At 40.3% G+C, this 19,311-nt stretch overlaps 1 protein-coding gene and 1 long non-coding RNA gene across 9 annotated transcripts in view; both read right to left on the reverse strand.

The window, feature by feature from the left end:
- The window catches only part of SOCS2 (suppressor of cytokine signaling 2), a 277,036-nt gene that overhangs the window by 49,708 nt on the left and 208,017 nt on the right, over positions 1-19,311 (reverse strand). The window lies entirely within an intron of this gene.
- LOC124230434 (uncharacterized) lies at positions 9,066-18,435 on the reverse strand. The gene is made up of 4 exons (XR_006886179.1): positions 18,376-18,435; positions 17,198-17,246; positions 16,267-16,337; positions 9,066-9,577 (listed from the first exon to the last, which is right to left on the reverse strand). It is a non-coding gene; the product is annotated as an uncharacterized LOC124230434 (long non-coding RNA).

The following is a 19,311-nucleotide window of genomic DNA, read 5'->3' on the forward strand; positions in this document are numbered from 1 at the left end:
ATAAAAACTTTCCCAGAAAAACAAAAGCTGACAGAGTTCATCTCCACAAGAACCCCCTACAAGATATGATCAAGAAGGCCCTAATACCTGGAAGGAAAAAAAAAGCGTTTATAAAGCCTTGAGCAAGGAGATAAATAGGTGGGCAAAATCAGAAAACTGTAACTCTCTATCAGAACAGATTAGCAAACATTTAATTCTAACATTAAAGATAAAGGGAAGGAAAACATCAAGAATAAATATAATCACTTCATTTTAACCACAACCTCACAACACAAAATAGAATAAGTTGTGACAACAATAACTTAGAAGGGGAAGAGGAGAGGAATGGAACCTGCTTAGACTAAGGGAATAAGAGGCTATCAGAAATGGACTATCTCATCTACAAGATCTTTTATACAATCCTCACAGTAACCTCGAAACAAAAATTCAGAACAGAGATACAAATGATAAATAAAGAGAAGACTGAGAAAACCAACATAGAGAGCCACCAAACTGAACTGGCAGTGCAAAAGACACAGGACGAGAAAGAAGGGAAATACAGAACAACCAGAAAACATGTGATAAAATGGCAGTACTAAGCCCTCATATATAAAAAATAACTCTAAATGTAAGTGGATTGAATCCCCCAATCAAAAGGCACAGAGTGGCTGGATGGATTAAAAAACAAGACCTGACAACATGCTGCCTCCAGGGAAAACATCTCAGTTCTAAAGACAAACACAGTCTTAGAGTGAAGGGACAGAAGATGATAATTCAAGCTAATGAGAAAAACAAAAGAAAGCAGGTGTTGTCATCCTTATATCAGACAAAGTAGACTTCAGTATAAAAAAGACAATGAGAGACAAAGAGGGGAAGTATACACGACAAAAGGGACAGTCCACCAAGGGGACATAATACTTATATATATGCACCTAACACAGGAGCACCAAAGTACACAAAGCAACTATTAACTGATCTCAAAGGAGATCTTAACAGCAACACAATAATAGTAGGGGACCTTAACACCCCACTTTCATCAATGGATAGATCAACCAGACAGAAATTCAACAAGGAAATAGTGGAACTAAATGAAAAACTAGACCAGATGGACTTAATAGATGTATATGGAAAACTCCATCCAAAATCAGCAGAATACACCTTCTCCTCAAGCACACAAGGAACATTCTCAAAGATAGACCATATGTTGGGAAACAAGGCAAGCCTCAATAAATTTAAGAAGACTAAAATCATATCAAGGATCTTTTCTGACCATAATGCTATGAAACTAGAAATCACTTACAAGAAAAAAGCGAGGAAAATGACAAACCTGTGGAAACTAGACAACATGCTACTGAAAAAAACCAACAGATCACTGAAAAAATTAAAGGACAAATCAAAAACTATCTGGAGACAAATGAAAATGAAAATATACCATACCAACTCATATTGGATGCAGCAAAAGTGGTCCTAAGAGGGAAATTCATAGCAATTCAGCACCCCCCCCCCCTTAACAAACAAGAAAAAAATCTCAAATAAGCAACCTTAAACTACATGTAACAGAACTAGAAAAAGAAGAACACATGAAGCTTAAAGTCAGCAGAAGGAGGGAAATAATAAAAACAAGAGCAGAAATAAATGAAATAGAAACCAAAAGAAACCAGTAGAAAAGATCAATGAAACCAAGAGCTGGTTCTTTGAGAAGATAAATAAAATTGACAAACCTTTAGCCAGATTCACTAAGAAAAAAGAGAGAAAGCTCAAATAAATAAGATTAGAAATGAAAGAGGAGAAATTACAACAGATACCACAGAAATACAAAGGATTACAAGAGAATACTATGAAAAACTATATGTCAACAAATTGGACAATTTAGAAGAAATGGATAAATTCTTGGACTCATATAACCTCCCAAAACTGAACCAATAAGAAATAGAGAATCTAAATAGACCAATCACAAGTAGAGACTGAAACAGTAATCAAAAACTTCCCAAAAAATAAAAGTCCAGGACCAGATGGCTTCTCTGGATAATTCTTCTTTTAAGATTCAAAGAAGATTTAGTACTATCCTTCTCAAAATATTCCAGAAACTGAAGAAGACAGAATACTTCCTAACTCATCCTATGAGGCCAACATAACCCTGATCCCAAGGCCAGACAAGGACAACACAAAGAAGGAAAATTACAGGCCAATATCACTGATAAACATAGATACAAAAATCCTCAACAAAATATTGGCAAACCAAATACAGCAATACATCAAAAAGAGCATACACCATGATCAAGTAGGATTTATACCAGGGACACAGGGATGGTTCAACATCTGCAAATCAATCAATGTGATACACCACATTAACAAAGGGAGGAGTAAAAACCACATGATCATCTCAATAGATGCAGAGAAAGCATTGACAAGATCCAACATCCATTTATGATAAAAACTCTCAATAAAATGGGTATAGAAGGAAAGTAATTCAACATAATAAAGGCCACATATGAAAAACCCACAGCCAGCATCATACTCAATGGGGAAAAACTGAAAGCCATCCCTCTGAGAACAGGAATAAGACAAGGGTGCCCACTCTTGCCACTCTTATTCAGCATAGGACTAGAGGTTTTAGCCAGAGCAATTGCAAGAAAAAGAAATAAAACGTATCCAAATTGGCAAGGAAGAAGTGAAACTCTTGCTGTTTGCAGACGACATGATTTTATATATAGAAAACACTAAAGAATCGATTGGAAAACTATTAGAAGTAATCAACAACTACAGCAAAGTTGCAGGGTACAAAATCAACTTACAAAAATCAGTTGCATTTCTATACTCTAATAACAAACCAATAGAAAGAGAACTCGAGAATACAATCCCATTTACAATCACAACAAAAAGAATAAAATATCTAAGAGTAAATTTAACCTAGGAGGTGAAAGACCTATACAATGAAAACTATAAGACACTACTGAAAGAAATTCATGATGACATAAAGAAACAGAAAGATATTCCATGCACATGGATTGGAAGAATAAACATAGTTAAAATGTCCATACTACCTAAAACAATATAAAGATTCAATGCAATCCCAATCAGAATCCCAATGACATTCTTCACAGAGATAGAACAAAGAATCCTAAAATTCATATAGGGGAACAAAAGACCCCAAATAGCTAAAGCAATCCTGAGAGAAAAGAACAAAGCTGGAGGCATCACCATCCCTGACTTCATAATATACTACAAAGCTACAGTAATGAAAACAGCATGGTACTGGTACAAAAACAGGCACACAGATCAATGGAACAGAATTGAAAGCCCAGAAATAAAACCACACATCTACAGACAGCTAATCTTGAACAAAGGAGCTAAGAACATACAATGGAGAAAGGAAAGATTCTTCAACAAATGGTGCTGGGAAAACTGGACAGCCACATGCAAAAGAATGAAAGTAGACCAATATCTTTCGCCATACAAAAAAATTAACTCAAAATAGATTAAAGACTTGAAGGTAAGATGTGAAACCATAAAACTCCTGGAAGAAAATATAGGCAGTACATTCTCTTTGACATAAGCCTTAGAAGGATCTTTTCAAACACCGTATGTACTCGGACAAGGGAAACAAAAGAAAAAATAAACAAATGGGACTTCATCAGACTAATGAGCTTCTGCAAGGCAAAGGAAACCATAAGCAAAATGAAAAGACAACCCACCAACTGGGAGAAAATATTTGCAAATCATATATCCTACAAGGGGTTAATCTCCAAAATATATAAAGAACTCATACAACTCAACAATAAAAAGCCAAACAACTCAATAAAAAACATCAGAGGACTGAACAGACATTTTTCCAAAGAAGATATATGGATGACCAACAGACGCATGAAAAGATGTTCAACATCACTAATTATCAGGAAAATGCAAATCAAAACTACAGTGAGATATCACCTTACATCCATTAGAATGGCTATAATCACCCAGACAAAAAATAACAAATGTTGGAGAGCATGTGGAGAAAAGGGAACCCTCATACACTGCTGGTGGCAATGCAAACTGGTGCAGCAACTATGGAAAGCAGTATGGAGATTTCTCAAAAAATTAAAAATAGAAACACCATATGACCTAGCTATTCCACTACTCAGCATTTATCCAAAGAACTTGCAATCAACGATTCAAAGAGACTTACGCACCCCTATGTTCACTGCAGCATTATTCACAATAGCTAAGACATGGAAGCAACCCAAGTACCCATCAACAGATAAATGGATAAAGATGTGGTATATATATATATACACAATGGAATACTACTCAGCCACAAAAAAAGACAAAATTGTTCCATTTGCAACAACACAGATGGAACTTGAGAGAATTATGTTAAGTGAAATAAACCAGACAGAGAAAGATAAACGCCATATGATTTCACTCATGTGTGGAAGATAAACAAATACATGGACAAAGAGAACAGATTAGTGGTTACCAGAGGGGAATGGGGTTGGGGGGATGGGCTTAATGAATAAAGGGGCACATACATATGGTGACTGACAAATAATAATGTACAACTGAAATTTCACAATGTTTTAAACTATTATGACCTCAATAAAATTAAAATAATAAAAAAACAGAGGAGGACTGGCAACAGATGTTAGCTCAGGGTGAATCGGCCTCAGGAGGAAAAAAGTTTAAAATAAATAAATAAAATTCTGATCTATGATGCAAAAAAAAAATGATGAAAACATTTAGATGTCAAGTCAAAAACACGAGACAATACATCACTAAAAGAAATCCTTTTAGAGGGTATCTAGCAAAAACATTTGAAGACCACTGATCTACACTCACTTCTCTCACGGCAATGCTTCTGTTTTGTAAAGTTGAGTTAAAATGAATTCTCTGCAACAGCTGTACTACATCTAATAGAAATGCCTTCAAGTTTCTCACATGTGGACAGCACCCTTATCTGACTTTCAGCACTTAAGCAAAATATTTCTTATTTTACATTGCATTTAGGATGGGAGAGAATGTCAAATAACTACCTTCAGGTACTAGCCACTATTTAAAAAATGATCCGGCCTTGATGGTGAAATTGTCAGCAACCCAAAAGTCTCACCTGTAATGTAACATAATCTTATAAGCATTGTATCTCATACCCTGTGAGAAGGCAACTACTATTCTTTGCACTCACAGCATTTCCTGGCAATAGACAAGGGGTTGGAGGAAGATATTTTGTTAGTTTCCAAACCACCAGAGGAACAAAGAATGATAGTATATCAGTCCACCTCTTTTGTTTCTTAAAATGGCCAGCTACACTTGTCTGATGGTAACTGACATTTTCGCTGCTGAAAGAAAACAGAGGAGTACCTGGAAAATTGCCGGAGGCAAGAAAATATGTTGAAATAGCCAATCAGCTCATTACCTGGGTGCTGCCACTGCCAATGTCTAAGGACACAGTAACTCACACAGTGTTCCCGACTTCATCAGGCCCCAGAAGCCACAGATCCCTCAGGGTCTTACTGTACTTTTCCCAGCCAAGCACCTCTGCGTAATTTCTGGAGGAGCTGAGTCCTATGCAGCATTATGATGACCTGTGTTCTCCTCTTTCCCTCTGACACACATATTATTACAAAGGCACCTGCTACACACTGTTCCATGGCCAAGAAGCAGGCTGAGTGCAAGGTATAGGCAGCAAGCACTTGGCTATGATTTTAATGGCCTAATTTCAAATAACACATGAATGTGGATTTCTAACAGTCTTGCTAATCTATATTTCCTCAGGGAATTTGTGTGTGTGGGGGGAGGGGGGTCCTACATTAGTTAGCCGGGTTTTGTTTTCTGTTTTTGTTTTTTAATATATATATACAAACACTTTCTTTTCACTGAAAGTCTCAATGCACTGGGTAGGAAAAAAGGGCAAACAGGCTCTGAAGACGTGCTCAAAAAGAGAAAAAAGAAAATTGACTATAAAGTATAATATGAAATCTTTTTAATAAATATAAATGAATTTATTAAAATAACTAAAAATTTTTAGTAAAAATAAATGAATGAGACCGTATACACCCCTTCAAAGTAATTTCTATACTTTAATGATTTCCCATTTGTTACTTTAGTTATATAACATACACGTTAAGAAGAAAAGACTTAGAAATATCTTTTGGACCCCAACTGACTCCAGTGTAAGGCTGACATCTGTCTTACAGGATTCTGCGTGTGGTAAGAGAGAGGGAAACCTCCAATGGCTGTGCACAAAGACGACATGAGTTGATCTTCAGAAGTGCAGCAGAGCTACAGCAAGGCAACAACTGCTGCTTTCAGAATAGTTAGCACCCAAAGATACCTAACTGATGCCCAACTCGGAAATGACTTAACTGAACTCATCACAGACCTTAACACAAAAGCAACTTAAGTCTATTCTGAGAAATCTTAAAAGCAGCAACTCTTATGCTTGGCTTACTCATTATCCTTAACTACCATTTATTAGTTCTCACCAGCTTATTAGTCACCTTTTAGAGTTCTGGGAAGTTAAGGATCAGGGAGGTTAAGGCGAGGTCAAACACTGAGTCCATGGCTGGACTGGGACGAAATCTGAATCTATGAATCTTTCATTCAGCTTTTCTTCCTAGTTCTGTCTTTCCTCTCTCCCCTCCTCCCATTCCCAGCCCTCCCCTCCGCCCGGCCATGAGGTTTTACTTTCCAACTGTTTTGCTTGGTGAGAATTAGAATGGTGACACCCTAATTGAGAGATGAAGCAGCTCGCCACATTTCAACAGTAGAGGAGGGGTGGTGATTTAGAAGGAAACAAAATCTCAATTGTGTTGCTTGCCCAAGGGCCTGACCACAGCATTCAGCGCTCATCCTGATGAATGCACCATGACTCCAGCAGACATCCAGGACCGCATTTCGTTATTCTCCTGAGATGCAGGCACTTTAGTTCCCAGCCGGATCTCACATCATCTGGATATGTCAACGCTTGCCAGACGTCCAGATGAAAACGGCGAAGTTCCCCTCGGATGTAGCTGGGCTACACCTAGCGCCACGATTCCAACATTCAGGTGTTTGGAATCATACATATGACTGACTAAATGTTCACATTTTCCCTTGAATGTCTGACATCATTTCAACAGCCTGGATAGGTTTCAGCTGAGGAACATCCGCACTGACATCACCCTTGTCAAAATACATTAATTAAGTGCCGAAGTTTCCAGAGATACTAGGCATGAAGAAATTTTAAATGTGCCTACTGTACAGATATATATATATATATATTTATTTAAATTTGAGGGCTTTTTGTGGGATGGCATATTAGTCTTCTATTGCTGCCAAGGCAAATGACCACAAGCTTAATCATTTAAAACATTTATTTATTTATTGCTTATTATCCTACGGTTATATAGGTCAAAGTTTGACACAGGTCTCACTGGGCTCAAATCAAGGCATCAAAGCAAGGCTGTGTTCCTTTTGGGGAACTCTAGGAGGGATTCTGTTCCCTTGCCTTTTCTAGCTCCTACAGACTGCCTGCATTCCTTGGCTCATGGCCCCTTCCTCCATCTTCAAAGATGGTAACAGTGGGTCAAGTCCTCATGCCACATCTCTCTGACCCAATCTTCTGCCTCCCTTTTCCACTCTTTTCATGTGATTAGATTGGCTCCATCTAGATAATCCAGGATAATCCCTTCACCTCAAAATTAATACCCTTAATCTCACTTGCAAAGTCCCTTTTGCCATATAAGGTAACATATTCCCAGGCACTATTCTGCCTACCACAGATGAGTTTCTGTTTTGTTTTGTTTATTTTCCATTTCAGCTGGTAGTAATTTGAGACTTCTGCTTCTCAGAAAGCTAGGAGAGACAGACCTCCTCAGTTAAGACTTGCTAACAGCTTATTGGCAAAGCAAGGCACTTACAGTTTTTTTGGTTGGTTTTAGATGCTTCATGCCAAAAGGTGGATGTGGAATGGCTTTAAGAGAGCACCCGTATTTGTTAAGGTAGGCGCAAATATAGCAGACATTTCTTTTCTTGCTCACAAACAGTGCTGGGCAGGTAAACAGGTTGGAGAGGTGAATTCCTCTTCCATGCGTTACAAATAGGACTGCCACGCTTTATGCCCCTCCTGACAGGATACACTTGAGAGCACCACTTATGAAGTATTCTTGCCTGAAATACTTAGCCTAAATTTCATCAGGCCTCTAGAGCCAACTACCAGCTTACAGGAAACACAGGGGACAGAAAAACATATTAAACACCACCACAAGAATAAAATCGCCCAAATCCAGAATGTGCGAAAGTCTACAAGATAAATGATCCAGCCACCTTAATCGTGCATCCCAAAATATATAAAATAAAAAATTCAAAATTAATGAAAATAGAATTGTCTAGTGTGACCACATTTTGCCCTAAAGAATTGTTGCAAGCTGGTATGTTCAAAGGTGGGATCCAGGCACAACATGGGCTCACAAAGTAAATAATGTGGCCCTGGGGGCTGTGGCACAGGTTGTTTTGATGCAACTGTTTATTGATCTCCTGCAAGACCTCTGTTCCCACAGCACGGAGGCTCTGATTTGGCCTTTTCTTGGTGCATAATTCTGATGCATAGACTTACACAGATGAAACCACCTGCACATTTTTCTCAGTAATCCAGAACAAAACAGTCATCATTTCATCCCTTTCTTTTGTTCTCATGATCTCAAGTCAAAGATTCAATTCATTAAGTAACTTAAGAAGCTGAAGATTTATTCCATAAAATGCCTTCCAATGGAAATTTTCCACTGCAAAAGAAAACAGCAGCCTAGACATGCTCCCTGTTAAATGCTCTCTGTGATCATTCTGCCTGAAGACTGTGGGTCACGACTAGCTGGGGGTTGTGGGACAACAGGGCACTTCCTATGTAGAAAGGGTACATTTTCTTGTGTTTATATTCACATGGATGTGTGTGCTGGCTTATAATGTAAAGTATTATTTCAGAAAGTCTGACCATGGCCGCTTTAGGTGACTAATACTCGCTCCCTTCGCAGTCACAATCACAAACACAACTTCAGAAACGGAAATCAAGAGGCAGGAGTCTGACAGAGGATGATCCCAAATAAGGTTATGTTAATTTTTTACTTAATGTTTAAACAAAATACCTGGTTCTCAGAGAACTTTTGGGTCCCCTGGGTCCTTAGACCCCACTTAGAGAAAGAATAATATAGTTCGAGTCCCTCGTTTTAAGATTAGGAAACCAAAATGCAGACAGGTACGAATGCATGCCCTTTCTCCATCTCTCGCTGGGCCCTCCCCTATGCTCCCCGAACTCTGTTCCTGGAGCCCCTCTCTCTTCCACAGGCTGTAAGAGGGCAGGGGTCCTATGGCTGGAGAGCCAGGTGACAAGAGCTGGGGGCTGCGGGCTGCGTGGACAGTTTTCCCAGGGCTGCAGAGAGAATTCCTCAGCACTGCTCGGCCTGCTTTCCACCACCTGTCCTCGCCACTGAGGGTTAAGTAGGGGCACATCGAGATGGGAAGGGCTTGCAAAAGGAGTCAGCCACGTGGTTCAGTTCAGCTCTTCAGAAATGTTACAGCAATAGAAACAGTCGTGACCTGGCAGACATCACATGTTCAGGATCTCTGCGCTCTCTCGGTCTCTTCCAACCTTAGGGAGGAATGATGATGGTTAAGAGCCCAGCCTGTGGAGTTCAAATCCCATCTGACACCTACTAGCTGTGTGACTTTGAGCAAGTCACTTGACCTCTCTGTGTCCCCTATAAAAGGGGGAGGAATGATAATAATAACTGCTATCTCATAGGGTTGTTATAAGCATTGAATGAGTCAATATATGTAAAATGCCTAGAAGAGTGACTGACATAGCTGCTGTTTTACTCCATCAATCTTATTTCTGACTCTGCCTCTTCATTTACCCTTCATTCCAGGGAAAAAAAAAAAACAAAAAAAGAAAACACGTCTGTTTCTAATATGTCTTCACTCATGTCCCCAACAACACTCCCTCAGCAAATATTTGTGGGGCACCACAGAACACAGTGAAGACACACTTTCTGCTTTCAAGAAAGGTATAAATCGCCTGGGACACAAAACAAAATACAACCAATCACAGAGAGTGTGTCAGGTGCAAAAACTGAGAAATGTGCAAAATGCTACAGGACCAGGGAGGAGAGAGCAACGGAGGGGTCTCCTAGGAGGGTCTCAGGCCAACCTTAAGGAGAGAGGAGAGGGGGCTGAGGCTTCAATGATGTGGGAAGAGACTGCTTCTGGCCATGAGTAAAACTTTACTGGTTCCCTTAATAAATTGCCCAAAGCCTGAAAGATGCTCCTAGGACGGAGAAACAAAAGCAGCTGATTCACGGGTGCTGGGATTGTGGACACGGTCCTGAAAGCATCTTACAGACAGGCCTGGCCTCCCGATGGACCTTCTGATCATTCACACAGCTCCGCCCCGACCACCTGTCTGCCAGACAGTCGAGACACGTTCGGCTGACTGCGTTCCTTTGTCTTGGTTTTTAACATTGCTCTTGGTCCACAGTTATGTATTGTTAGAATGCTTTTGGGTGATAAAGTCATTTTTAATAAAATTACAGACATATACCACACACCAAGCACACATAAAATACACTATTAGCAGCTAAGCTACCTATTGCAGTGGTGTCAAAGTTCTTTGGACAAATGATACCAGGTACAACCCAGATGTAGCCAAGATGTTAGCTGGGGCTCTCACAGACCTTCAAGATGCAGCAAAGACTGGCTTGACACCCCCTCCAACTCTAAGGCCTCTGGAAACCCAAGGCCCTTCTCAGCATTTGGTGAGAGTACTTCTCAGGGCCTTCCTTGCTGCCCAGGCTCCTATTGCACGAGTGTTATCTCCACACTGTCCTGCATCAGCTGTGACGTGAATCTCTGTGTCTCCAAGTTCACCCCTAAAATCCGCTCTATGCCAGGCAGTCACGAGCAGAGACTTCACAGAAAAGTCTCAGGACCACAAGGGACAGTGGTATCACGGTCCTCCCCGCCATCTGCTGTACTCAACAGTGCCCCCTCTAAGCTCCCCTCTCTTTTTTTTTTTTTTTTAAGATTTTTTTTTTTTTCCTTTTTTCCCCCAAACCCCCCCCCCCCCCCGGTACATAGTTGTGTATTCTTTGTTGTGGGTCCTTCTAGTTGTGGCATGTGGGACGCCGCCTCAGCGTGGTCTGACGAGCAGTGCCATATCCGCACCCAGGATTCGAACCAACGAAACACTGGGCCGCCTGCAGCGGAGCACGCGAACCTAACCACTTCGGCCAGCCCCGAAGCTCCCCTCTCTTTTGTTCTTGCACGTATCCCCCTCGCTCTCTCAAAAACCAATCAATGCTTCCCCCTGACTTACATGGAGTCGCTCTGCCAGTGTGCAGGCCCTTGGGGCCTCATATTCTTCCTCAAGCACTCATCAAGGTGTTTTCCCCAAGATCATTTCCTTCATAAAGCAAATTCTGTTGCCAGATGTTCAGATAATAGCATTTCCATTTTCCCCAGCTCCTAACGTTTGTATTTTAGACAAGGGGCTGATCCAGCGGAAGCAGCAGCTGTGCCAAGCAGATACAGCAGTGGCCAGTGCAAAGAGCAGAGGTGGAACCAGGACATGTCACGTGACCTCAGACCTACGCTCAAGGCGGGGAGAGAGATTTGCAAAGGGGAATAAGAACCAGAAAAATGAAAATTACTAATGTCAGAGACCGATTAACCCTAGGGCTTTAGGAAACAGGGGCTTCAGGTAAAAACTCCTAAGAAAAATTATAATCTTGACAGGGGAAGGTATAGCCCCACAGAAACGTTTTCACTGATCTAAAAGTAAACACTACTTATCAGGAAGAAGTATTATTCAGATGAGTTTTAGATGGTAGTTCATAAAGAATGATCTTGACAAAAGAACAGATTTCTGCTTATACCATGCAAAAGAATGTCAATAGCAAAACTGCTGGCTGTGGCAGAAAAAAAATTCCAATAGTGGTTAAGTTCACACACTCCACCTCGGTGGCCCGGGGTTTGCTGGTTTGGATCCTGGATGCTCATCAAGCCATGCTGTGGTGGCGTCCCACACAGAAGAACTAGAAGGACTCACAACTAGAATATGCACTGGGGCTTGGGGAGGAAAAAAACAAAAGTAAGATTGGCAACAGATGTTACCTCAGGGCCAATCTTCCTCACCAAAAAATAAAAGGATACCTTCACAAAAGAAAAATCCCAATGGCTTAGCTTTATATAAAGTTTTTCCTTAAGATATAATTCTTTGAGAAAGAGCCAAAAAGTCCTTGGGAAAAAAAAGCAAATTTATTCTCCCAATAACTCTATCAAGTAGACACAGAGAGCTATTATTACACCCATCAGATAAATAGATAAAATGTGGTGGTTCCATCTTATCCCCAGTCTAGAAGATTCTTGACGTATTGATCTACTCCGGGAGGTGACAAAGGATTTCACGTTGGTCAGGAATTTCCTCACGCCCTCTCCAGAGAAGACGAAAATTTGTTCAAATCCCTGAGTCAGACCTGGCCTGTCTCAGTTTAACAAATGAATAACCTTGCACTAACAAATGGATAACAAATAGATTATTGCAATTTTACAGGAGGCTGCTCAATTATCACATTAAAATTAGGATGTAAGCATAGCTTTTAGTTATATAAATAAGACTGGGAAGGGGCCTTTCTAGCAGCTGATCTCACTAAACTAGAAATTTATGAATTGTTTGCCGTGTGAAAAGAAAAGCAGAAAGGGAAAGCAAGAAGCAAATTGACAACTAAAAACAGGCAGAGACAGATAAGAAGACACAAGTGTGTTTTAGATCAAAGAGCGAACGGAACTGGCAGATCTCTGTTGCTCTTTGCTCAGGAAGAGTTAGGGAAGGGTCCTGGCTCTGCGGATGAATGGTGTGACGTTCGATACTGCTGGAAAAGAAGAGATGCAAGCAACCACGAAATATCACCGCCTCTCTGAGAAACTGGAGAAGACCCCTCTGGATAGTGCCCCAGATAGAATCTGACTACTGGAAATGATAAAGAACCCACAGTACAATATGTTTTTAACCTATTGAAGAATGTGGAACAAGTTTTCACATGGTACACAAGCACAGAGTCCAAATGGGCTGGGGACGGGGGACTCAGGAAGAAGTAGGGGAGAAGGCTGTAGACATCAGTTCTTTGATCTTGAAGCAAAGTTCTTTGATCTTGAATCAAGAACAAAAGTTGTTTGTTCATTCACGTATTAAGTATCAACCTCCTACTTGTTCCAGATATTGTTGTAGGTACCGGAGATACAACACTACACAAGACGAACAAGGAATCTGCTCTACTGGAGTTTACAGGCTAGGGGCAAGAAATAAGGACACAGATACGCAAACACATGCATGCTTTTCCATAAATTCAAATAAAACAGGCAGAGGGCTCAGGTGGGAGCTGGAGGGTGTGAGCACTTCAGATAGGGTGGTCAGGGAAAATCTCTCCAGGAAGGTGACTCGAGCTCAGACCTAAATAATGAGAGGAAGCCAGACTTCCATGGGATCTACTGCACACCAGGGAGAGAGCAGAGAGCTCCAAAGACCTTGAGGTAGCACACTGCTTGGTATATTTGAAGAACAGAGAAGGGACCAGTATGACTGCAGTAGTGAGAGAAGGACGAGTGGCAGGAGATAAGGGACAGACGCAGGCAGGAGCCACATCATGAAGGAGTCTGGATTTTCTTCTGAGTACACAGGGAAGTCAACGGAGGATTTTAAGTAGGGGAGTGACATTTAAAAATGTTTGAAAAGACTGCTCTGGCTGCTATCTCAGGTAGAGTGCAGGGGGCAAGCGTAAGAGCAGAGACAGGCTAGGAAGCAATGTGGAAATCTAGTGAGAGGTGTCAGAGGTTTGGACTAGGGTGGTGGCAGAGGAAATGAGAAAAGTAAATGGATTTAGGTAAATTTGGAGGCATTTCAATAGGTCATACCGACGGACTGGATGTGGGAGATAAGGGAAAAACAGCAATCAAACGTGATGTCTAGGTCTGGGGCTCAAGCAGTTGGGTATATAATGGGGTTATTTACTGAGATGGGGATAATGGGAAGGGGCAGGTCTGATGGAGAGAGCAGGAGTGAGATTAGAGTTCTGATTTGGATACATTAAATTTGAGACACCTCTCAGACTTCAAGTCTGGAAGCCAAGGTTAAAGATGTAAGTTAGCAAACAGAAGGCATGTAAAGCAATAGGACCCACTGAGATTACCCAGAAAAAGAATACAGAAAAGTCCATGGAGGCTTTCCAATAGCCAGAGGTCAAGAGGAGGAGGAAGAGGAACAACCGGTAAATTGTAGAAAAAACAAGAAAGTGTGAGTTGACATCAACCAAGAAAAGAAAATATTCCAAGAAAGAAAAAGTCATCTACTATATCAAAAGTTGCTGAAAGTCAAGCAACATGAGAAAAAAGAATTAATCACCATATATGGCAAGATGGAGGTCAACAGTGCCCTTGACAGAGGTACCTTCAGTGGCCTGGTGGGAATGAATGCCAAATGAAGGGGGTTGAACAGAGAAAGGAGAAACAAGGTATACAGAGAGTTCTTTCTAGACCGTCTGCTATGAAGAAGACCAGAGAAATGAAGTAGGTAGGACAGGAGTCAAGGAATGTTTTGTTGTTGTTGTTGTTGTTGTTGTGAACTTTTATTTTCTAGGATATAGAAAAGCAGAGAGAACAGTATAATGAATTCCCTGTGTCACCCAGCTTTGACACTTATCAACTCCTCATCACACTTCTTTCATCTGTTCCCCCACTCATTCCCAACTCCCCAACCACAGGATTATTTGGAAGCAAATCCCAAACATTATTTCAGGGAAAGATTGTTTTTCTTTTGTTTTGTTTTAAGAGAGAAACATTATTTGTTATGAAAAAGGAAAACAGAAAACCCTGTTAAACAATGTTTTCACAGAAAAAATTCCAGCTCCACCACTTTAACAGACTAACTTCAATAAAAGGCATAGAATTTATTTTTCCTTTGAAGCAGGGAGTCTCAAACTATGGTCCCCAGCCCAGTGATGGGCCATGAGGGATTTCCAGGTGAGCAGCAAACTGATGGCAAAAAGACCAAGACCTTCCATCAGTTCTAACGGACGGAGGAAGAGGAAGTCCAAGTTCATGGTCTTTTGCTTGGTTTTTTTTTTTTGGGGGGGGGGGGGGGGGGTTGTGCATGAATAAGTAGCATAACTTATTAAGTTATTTAGGATTACTAAAATTAGTACATTCCTAGAGTTTGCAGATGACTCTCATTCCAAATTATGCTAAGAATTCTGACTACCATACAGTGCCCGGCACTGTTGCAAAACATATACAGATGGTAGGAATTTCTGTAAGTCTAAATCAGAGGAAGGATGCCTCATCACTCATGAATGTCTTGAGTTACTTCAGTTGCAATTCTCCTATTCTTGCTTTTTGACTACGAATTACTTAGCTTCATCAGCAACAATGTAGTTTATTGTGGGTTGTTTGGCTAAACCCTCAGCATGTAATAATGCACATTTGTATCATCAATATTAATTTGCCACTTGTTCATTCATTGGTTATCTGTGGTCCTGGGTACAAAGAGTTGAGAAAGAAAAACTTAACACCTAGAAAATTCTATATAATGTGAACTTTTTCCGTGGATTGACGGGGACTTTATAATTTCATTTTAGCTGTGGAAAACGTCAATCCCAATGAGACAGTATAACAGTCATGAGCACAAACTGGGTCTAGAGAGTCTAGGTTCAAATCAGGGCTTTGCTACTTAGTAGCTGTGTGACCTTGGGAAGCTAAGTTACTTAACTTTTCTATCCTGTTTCATCATCTGTAAAGTTAGTACCTGCCTCACCTCTCTAAATGCGTCAATATCTGTAACTGGAACAGTACCTGGCACATGTTAACGTCTATATTTTTCCATAGAAAATATTCCTACTACAACAACAATTGCTACTACTTTTATAGTTTGTGACACCAGGGTTCGAAGAGAGGGCACTTTGAAAATCACTCAAGTATAACTTGAAATCAATAGATAAATGGTGGCTAGCTTTATACCCAAATCTATTTAATCCATAATATAACCAAACTATTCACTAAAAGTACTAGCCTGAATTCTGGATCTTGGAACTGTTTGGAGCAGAAAGCAGTGAGAAGATATGAACCATTTCGTGAATACCAGGCCAGACATAGAGAACATTCTCAAATAGCTGGAGGAGGATCTTTGGCATCCTCTCATCACCCTTCTGCAAGCCTGTCCTACTTTCTAACTCCACGCTTTCTAAGCCCCTAACTACTCTTATTTTGTGCTGAGTCCTTTGTTGTAATACTTACCAGGGCAATTCTCCCCTCAAGTGTTCTCTTCTTCAAAAGTGAATTCTTTCTCTAGGACCTTCCACCCCCAGCTAGGTGTGAGAAAAACATGCTTTTAAAAAATTTACAATTACTTGTATATAGCTATTGACATCTTAAGAGTCTCAGAAGTACATTTATTCTTAAAAGAAAGTTCTTATCAAAATACTAATCCCTGGAAATTTAAGCAGGGTAACAAATCTAAGATAAAAGATTCAAGCAGTCTGGGACACCATAGACCCTATTCTGGAAGCTGGCCTTGTGCACTATTTTCATGGTTTCTTCTCTCTATTTTGAAACAATGCAGCATTTTGTTTAATCTAACTTTTTTTTCTACCACAGCTCCTCCGTAGCAGAGACCCCAATGTCTGAGGGAAGAAAGTGGGGAGAAGGGGGGTGAAATTTGCCAGTTGTACGACTAGAAAGAGTGTGTGTGTGTGTGTGTGTGTGTGTGTGTGTATAATGTTTTAGTTCTTAGAGGAGATGCGGATAACTCAATAATCACTGTTAATTAAGTGATTTCTTTCTTTTCTTTTGGGGGAAGGGTTTAAATATAATTATCGTTCAAAAGAAATTGACATTTAGTAAAAATTTGGGACTTAGAGAGTCAATTCCTAAGGTCAGGGGCAAACTTGAGGACTGACCATGCTTAAACCTAAAGAACCATATTGGTTTTTCAAATTTACTATAATCTTTGATTTTTCTAGCACAAGTATCCCTCACCCAAAGAAAAGTCAGTAGATTAAACCACAGATTTGATTCTCTAAATCACTATAAAAAATATTTTAGGTGATTTCCATCAAGAACATATAAAACCATCAATATTCAAAAAATTGACAGTGTAAGCAAGGAAAAAAACATAAACAAAGTAGAAATTCAAGACCAGTGAAAATGTAAACACAACTATGCAGACCATGGCCGTTCCAGTTCAGCATCAAGTTTATTTCTGAGTTTCTTGGGGGCTAAAAGGAAGAAAGGAACAGCATCTGTTACAGTTATCAGAAAAGCAAGCTCTTCCTGCAGCTGGGTTCCACAAGATGGTTTTCAAACGGACTATAACTGTGTGGCCTTGAGTAACAGAGTCAACAATATTCTCAACTGGGCCAGAGCCCACACTGTTTAGGAGTTCCCACAAAATTCCATTAAGTGACAAGCTGCCCCGGAGGGGTGGTAGATGGGCTTGTTTTCAATTTACAGAAACAACATATGCACACAATTTGCTGAAACCACATCTACTGCCTAGATTACAACTTTAAAAGAACTTCTAAAGAGTTCAGACTACTTTTACATATTGTGAGATCTCCAATTAGAAGGTCCAAAACAGAGGATTTGTGAAGGAGGGAAAAAAAACCACAGAATAACTTGGACTGTGTTTGGTTTTTCTTTCTAGAATGCTATTCCCTACAGCAAACATTTCTTTCCCAAAATTTCCCTCCTTCCATAATAATGAAGCTACATAACTTTTAATAACATTATTGAGGTATAGACATACAATAAACTGCATATATTTATATATAATATTTTATATATATTATATATAATATAATATATAATTTATATATAAATTGCATGTATTAATATGCAATTTGATATACATATACATCCATGAAACGATCACCATAACCAAGATAATACATATATCCATCATCCCCCAAAGTTTCTGCCTGCCCCTTTGTCATCCCTCTCTCCCACCATGCCCTACCCCCTCATCCCAGGCAACCACTGATCTTTCCATTTTTAAGCTAGATGATTTTTTTTCTCCCCCTTTTTTTTCCCTGCTGAGGAAGATTAGTCCTGAGCTAACATCTGTGCCAGACTTCCTCCATTTTTCATATATGGGTCACTGCCACAGCACACCCAACAAGCAGTATAGGTCCATGTCTGTGATCCAAATCCATGAACCTGGGCCACTGAAGTGGAGTGTACCAAACTCAACCACTATGCCATTGGGCTGGCCCCAAGCTATATGAACATTTTTTAAAAAATCAAAAACTAAAATCTGTACTTAGTTATTTCCTATATCTTCTAAACCAGCCAATCACCCTATGGTCTCTCTCTCTCTAAAATTATAAACTATTGGAAATCAAATACCGTGTCTTCTGGTTCCTTCAAGCTCTCACAGAACCTGCTATATCAAAGCGCCATGCACTGCCCGCTCAGGAAAGATGGAGTGACTTTGACAGTCTCTGACCTTGACAAGCTTCACTACTGAAGATAAGATACACAAATAACCCACAGGAGGAAGAAGAGATAAGAGCTAAGAGCTGGGAAACAAAGTGCTACAGGACTCCAAGGGAAAGGCAGCTCCTTCCATCTCAGTGCAGCCAAGCTTCATCATCAGAAGGACAAGAAAGGCAACAGGGACTAACATCCACAGGTCCCAAAATGCTTTCACATATCCAGTCTTCTGCATCCCCTACAACAACACTGTGAATATAACACTTATTGGTCTCCCTTGGAAGGTACGAAAACTGAGGCTTAGATAGGTCAAGTGACCTCTAAGGAGAGCAGAGCTGGGACCGGAAAGAGCATCTTCTGATTCCAGTGCCATTGCTGTTTCTACTTCCCCCAGACAGCATCCTCAAGAGGTGATGAAGGTGACAATCACCTCAGAGCCTCCCTCTAGAATCGAGAATATCATTCTAACAAAGGCTCAGCAACGCATTTGGTAAAGAGGTGCTCTGAGATCAGTCCTTGGACTTTGGCACCACACACACGGTGACCAGGTGCCGTGGCAGAGACGTGTTGCCTCAAGAATGTCTACACATTCCAATGTTACTAAGATGAACTGCATTTCACACGCACTAGAGAGGCCTGACAGTTCCTGGAACGCCAAATTACCCTTTAAGGAAAGGGTAGGACAATTGACTATATTACTATTAATTACACTCGAGTCACTTGCTGAGTGAATTTGTACTCCTGCATATCAGGCTTCCTGGAGGGGAAGCAAGTTTGTCCCATCACCATCATCATTACAAGTGCTTGATAATGCCTGGCCTTGAGAGATATTTGTGGAATGAATAAATA

The sequence above is a fragment of the Equus quagga genome, chromosome 19 (genome assembly GCF_021613505.1).
Source record: "Equus quagga isolate Etosha38 chromosome 19, UCLA_HA_Equagga_1.0, whole genome shotgun sequence".
In the NCBI taxonomy this organism is placed as follows: domain Eukaryota; kingdom Metazoa; phylum Chordata; class Mammalia; order Perissodactyla; family Equidae; genus Equus; species Equus quagga.